The sequence below is a fragment of the Branchiostoma belcheri genome, unplaced genomic scaffold, assembly GCF_001625305.1.
Source record: "Branchiostoma belcheri isolate BF01 breed outbred unplaced genomic scaffold, Haploidv18h27 scaffold73, whole genome shotgun sequence".
In the NCBI taxonomy this organism is placed as follows: domain Eukaryota; kingdom Metazoa; phylum Chordata; class Leptocardii; order Amphioxiformes; family Branchiostomatidae; genus Branchiostoma; species Branchiostoma belcheri.
This window is the reverse complement of record NW_017804387.1, coordinates 1638894-1644992: the sequence shown is the minus strand read 5'-3', so window position 1 is coordinate 1644992 and position 6099 is coordinate 1638894. Positions and strand designations below refer to the sequence as shown.

Below are 6099 nucleotides of genomic sequence, written 5' to 3'. Positions count from 1 at the left end.
ATATATATATATATATATATATATATATATATACACATTTTTTTATCTATGCAATGTCAGACTCAGCTTAGCAGCTGTCACAAGGGCGCTGTCCAATACCACTGAGGTGACAGTTAACACTGCTCTTAAATTTGTGTCTGTCCTTTAGAGCTACATATGATCTTTTGTTTGTGACAGAAAAAAATAGTTTTGTTTCTATGTTGTTTAGAAAGAAGACCTGGAGATGCTACAGAGCATGAGTGAAATCCACCTTTTGACCAACAAGAAGCTGGACCAAGGAAGTGACTTCATCAAGGTGCATCTTGAGGAAATATCGCTTAGTGTTTTTCACGTTGCATGTTCTTGTTCTTTATTTATTGCTTATCATTTTGCAAATGTACAACAGCAGGGGGAGCAGAAGCGCATACCCCTGAATTAGGTACAATTTGTCACATTATTTGAAAAACAGCGTTCAGATTGAAAAATAATACATCTAAACTAACATATATACAAAAGACACATATAACAAGGCTGAGGCAATAAAAATCATTGCCAAGGCGACGACTGAATGATATATATTATTTCATGTGGTGGAGCTAGCAAACTACATTACAATTATAAGAAAAACAGATTTATCTTATAAAGACATGCACATAGTGAAATTTACAGGATGGGTGGAGGATGTGTGGGGCAATATACCAAATACACGTATAGGAGGAATCAGCCGTTCTTCCCCAGCAATATAGATTTTATGATGACATACTTACTTACTTTACTTTTTACCAAACCATCCTCCATTTCACTTCACTCTATCCTCCACCAGAGACTGGATTTTATGTCTGGTCTGGAGTTGTTACTCCTTTGACTTTTTTTTACCTTTTGTGGGATCCAAAAGGACGGACAATTTCTTTTCTCTCTGTGATCTGATATGGTCTTTGGCCAAAGACAGCTGTGCTCTCTGTCCATGGTGTGGGGAGAAGACAAATGTCCAGTAATTAATCATGCCAGGCAGCTGGATGGGTGGCACGTGGGCACCGGTGTAAGTTACCTGCTTGATCCAAAAACCACATGGCCGAAGGTTTCCTCAAAACCAATTCCCCAGGGAATGCATTCGTGCAATTTTTGAAATTCTTTCAAAGCGATCGTAGTACTTACACAAATGCCTCCGCCCCCAAAGGGCGTCGCCAAAAAATTATTTACAACATATGCACAAAGTTGCCTGGTCAGGCTATGCAAAGTCCAGTGTAGGTTCAATGTAGGTTATTGTAGAGTCTAATGGTGTAGTGCAGGAAGGACTGTTGCAGCCGTTTGGTTCTTGCATGGGGAACAGTGATGTTACCTGTATGTATGTAATTGCCCTGTGTTTCCTCTTGTATCATGAATATTGTAAAGTCGACGCAATTCAGGAGTGCTGAGTACTCCTGCCATGTTGATCGAGTTTAATAAAATTGAAATTGAAAAATTGAAATCATTAGTTTCAATACGATAGTGTTTTTGTGCCTTCCTATCTATGTACTTTGCACTGATGGGTTGACACTTTAACTAAGATCATACAAGATAATACAAATTTTAGGCATTTTTCTATTTCAGAATATGCATGGAGGAGAAGAAGGAAGAAGTTCAAAAAAAGTGGTTGATAAGCAGATAGATGATGATATTGAAAATCATAACAAACCTTCATTTTGACAGATCGGCAGCGGCAGCTTTAGCACCGTGCACAGGGCCACACGACAGGGACGCCCAGTGGCCGTCAAGATTCTCAATGAAGTCCAATATACAAGAGACCTGAAGGCCTTCCAAGATGAATTCAAACTTCTAAGGTACTTCAGAACCTATGGACGTTATGTAACGCAAAACTGCTGTTGTGATAATCTAGCCTGGTTAACAAATTATATACTGTTGAAGAGGTTCATCAGTCACGTAGAATTAATAGTTAGTGGCAATTCTTCGATCAGTGACTGTATTTTTGTAAGGTAAATCACGTAACTCCAAGTTTTCGGTGTCGACTGTACACCTTGATCACGGAATGACATAGTCTCGCGAGAACACGAGACTAGGTCGAGACTTGTGTGGATCTTCTGGCCTCCCCCACCTCCTTGCGGAAAATACAAAAATATAGTCACTGATCGAAGAATTTCTACTAACTGCAAATTATGTACTGTTTTAGCTTCCGAGTCCTACATTCTCTCCGCATCTTCAATGTCTAGGTTACACTAAGGCACATTTTGAACTGGCTGCAGTCATGATTTGTCAACCGGGACGGGGGGCGGTACCAACTTCCGACAAACTGACCCAGTGCTGACGTCACATGTCCGACAAAATCACATGTCTACAGCACTTTGGTCGGATAGCTGATGAAGACCGAGAGATTAGGTCGCAAAATTCCAGCAAGTCAAATTATTTTGAGTTGGATAACAGTTTATTTGTCATTATGATTTGTTCTCCTCCACAGAGATATGAAACACGCCAACATCGTCCAAGTGGTAGACTGCATCGTGCAGGACAACAGACTGGGGATCATCATGGAGTTTGTGGACGGGGGAAACCTCCGGGACCACCTCAGGAAGTCTGGAGCTCAGGAGAAGGACTTCGTGCTGAGGTTCGCCAGACAGATCGGTCTCGCACTGGAGTACCTGCACGGAAAGGACGTCATGCACAGGGACGTCAAACCAGAAAACGTCTTCGTAAGTCTACGCAGTACCTATTCATGCGACTGAACGTGTACTTTTGTATTTTTACACCTAAGGTACAGAATTGTTGTTTTCTTGGTCCGTTACAGTTTTCCCACACAAATACCAAAGCAGGCAATCTAACATGACGATAACTATATATGTCCTCTTTGTCCTGGTTAGAGATACAGTAACTATGGTTGATAGTATATATTGATAGGCTATACTGGCTATACAGATCATGGATACAGATGCAGAATCCTTAATCCAAAATGTACATGGATTTCAGATTTCAGAGGACCACAGCATCTTCAAGTTGGGTGACTTCGGTCTCGCCCGAGTGACCGAGGGCACACGGCAAACCAAGACCATCATCGGGTCCTACCGCTATATGGCCCCTGAAGTGAAGTCATCGAGCGGGCACTACTCCAAGAAGGCAGACGTGTACAGTTACGGTATGTAGGTACAATTCGTTACTCCATGGATCTTGGTACAGGAAAACCTTCAATAAAAAGTGTCTGAAGAATTGGTTCTGAGTAGTTGAAGTAGTTACGTAGTACTTTTTTTAGTTCTTGAGTTTTCTAAGTGCGTTGCCTCTTTTTGCAGCTTTATGCTTGATTGAGCTGATTGGTGGAGAGATGGTCTTCAGCAACATCGCCATACACAAGCATGCGATGGATGAAAAGCTACGCGGGGGGCTGCCTGACATCCCGGTAAGGATTTACATCATGCCAATGTGAATATAATGATATCCACTAGGGTGCCAGTTCCCAAGAGATGAAATGGCACAACTGACTATTACTCTTACAGAGTTAGATTAGTACTTCGTAAAACTTCATGTTAGCCATATAGTTTTATACCACTCCTCAATACTTTCAGTACTCACTGTTCTTGTCAATATCTCTGTTTGCAATTTGCTCACTGGCATGAACTTACAATAAAGAACTCTACATTATGCGTATCTTTTCATAGAAAAACTGCGATGAGTTTGGGCCGAGGATGAAACCAACAATTAAAGGATGTCTGAGAGTGGAGGCACAGCGGCCGTCCATGTCTAAGGTAAAATGTACAATCATTGTAAATCTTGTTTTATATTATTACTTTGTAATCTCATTGTTAAATATCCTTAAAGTAGGCTCAACGTTAATGTTAAGTGAAGTCACTTCTTATACTATCATGAAAGTTCATCTGTGTTGGTAGTTACATGTTTAAAGTTAAAACTTTAGATCCAATAAAGTTCTTTCACCTAGAGCGGAAGACCGGTCACTATGGTCTTCCTCAGTCATCTGACCCAGTGAGGCTTGTCACGTGGCTATTTACATCAGGGCCTATCACTTTCACTCAACCGCGACGGGGGTTGACATAGTCTACCAGATACCTTTGACCCAGTGTTGACGTCACGCTTCAAAGAAGCCACATGATAAAGCCTCACTGGGTCAGTCTACTGAGGAAGACCATAGTGACCGGTCTTCCGCTCTAAGTGAAAGAACTTTATTGTGTTGGACTGGTCGAAAGCTCTAGGCGAGAAACCTTTAAATTTACTAAATTTATTATCTAAATTTCAACTTTTAACAAGTTAAGTGAAATCCTCTTTTGACCAGGTGCTGCAGATGCTATTTGGTTCCGCCCCTTTGAAGACTGACGCAGGGCACCTCGAGCTCCTCTGCCTGGGTACCGGAGATGCTGCAGCTGGTACGAGTCGTGAAAACTTTAGAAACTTTCTTACGTGGCGTAACTTTGAATATTGCTTGAAAAGCCACGTGCACACTATCTACCGTAGATTGAAATCATAACTAATCATTACAATGACAATGACTTGTGATCTACAATTCGCTTGGCATTTCTGTTAGCCACTCTTCCTGTGGTACATGTAATACATACGTGTGATACATGTTGTCTGTCATGATGATGATGATGATGATTAGTTTATTGGAAGGAATTCAACACAATCTGACATAGCACTCAGCAGACTGAATTAGCGTCAGACTTTACAGAAAGTATCAAAATCAATCAAGTGGATAAAATGTAATAACACCTAAATATATTAACACATTATGAAATATTTACAGTTCATTTAGTTCTTTAGTCTCTTTAGTTCACACAGAGATGCATAAAATCTATACCACATTTAAGGTCATTGGACGTCTCATTTCATTACCTATACTACAGCTGCATTTGAGGGCAGCCCTAGTTCTTCAGTGACGGTCATGTTCAACGGTTCCCCGGTAATACTGATAAATGTCGGTCTGGGAGTTCTCAGGTCCTGCCAGGAGCTAGCAGGTGGGTTCATTTTATCACTACGTATCTTAACTTTTATTAACTATCATGTCACACTGTATCTATCATTCTTCTCTGTATGAGGCTTATTCTAGTGAGTCAAATTAGATAAAAGGTGCCTTTGTGGAAGGTTTTTATTTACCAAAGTAGAATAATGTAATACTTTGTAGATTATTAAGTCGCCTTTTATGATGCTGCATTGTTTTTAATTATCATGTCTTGTCAGCAGTGCAAGCCCTTTGTAATAGCCACTAGCCCTGGCTGTGAGGGTCGAACTTAAGCCAAACCAATACCAATGAACTGAATGAATCCAACCTGCCACTGAAAACTTATATACGTAACAAGCTATTCACATTTTCTCGAATCAAGTACCATAGATTTCAAGAGTCTCGATGTTACAGACAGATTTGGATATATCTTTACATTAAATGGTCCCCACAACGCAAAAATAGCTAGATATATAAAGGAATGCTTTGCTATTAGAAAAAATACGGAAACTCGTGATTAGCACACTCGATTGTAACAGTTATCAAAGACTTGTGATATCCCTTATTATTTGAATAATTATGATATAGATATGTTAGGTTTTATTCGACATTAGGTCTTATTCAACTCACTTATTTTATTGTTTTTACTCTCTTTATGTAGTTTGCCATACATTGTACCATGTGCAATTGTCGTGCAATAAAGTTCTTTTTCTATATTCTACAGGACAGCTACCGAACCTGGTCTTCGTATCGTCGCGCCATTCTGACCACGCAGGTGAGCTGTCTACCCTGGTGAACCAGAAGGTCCTTCAACAAGGAGAACAACAACGACATGATGCCCAGCTGACGATCCTCTGTCCGGATCACACCCTAACTCCACTACAGAAACGATGCCAGGATGATAATTGTGACGACACGGTACTGTAACACACACATCTCCAAAAAACAGTTACTCAAGCAACTGGATATCATTTTTCATACTATATCCAGTTGCTTGAGTGTCTGTTAACTGTTTTTGGCGTATCTAGTTACCTTGATGTCTAACCTTCATCGACATACACACATTGAGTTCGTGTGGCGCAGCGGCAGCGTTCTCGACTCGGAACCAGAGGCCCCGGGTTCGAGTCCTGACATGCCACTGATCTTGTGCCCTTGGGAAAGGCACTTTACACGACTTTCCTTACTTC

The 6099-nt window shown here is 40.7% G+C and overlaps 1 protein-coding gene across 1 annotated transcript in view; it reads left to right on the top strand.

The window, feature by feature from the left end:
• The window catches only part of LOC109485203, a 23318-nt gene that overhangs the window by 8232 nt on the left and 8987 nt on the right, over positions 1-6099 (top strand). The gene's annotated exons all lie outside the window — the stretch shown is intronic.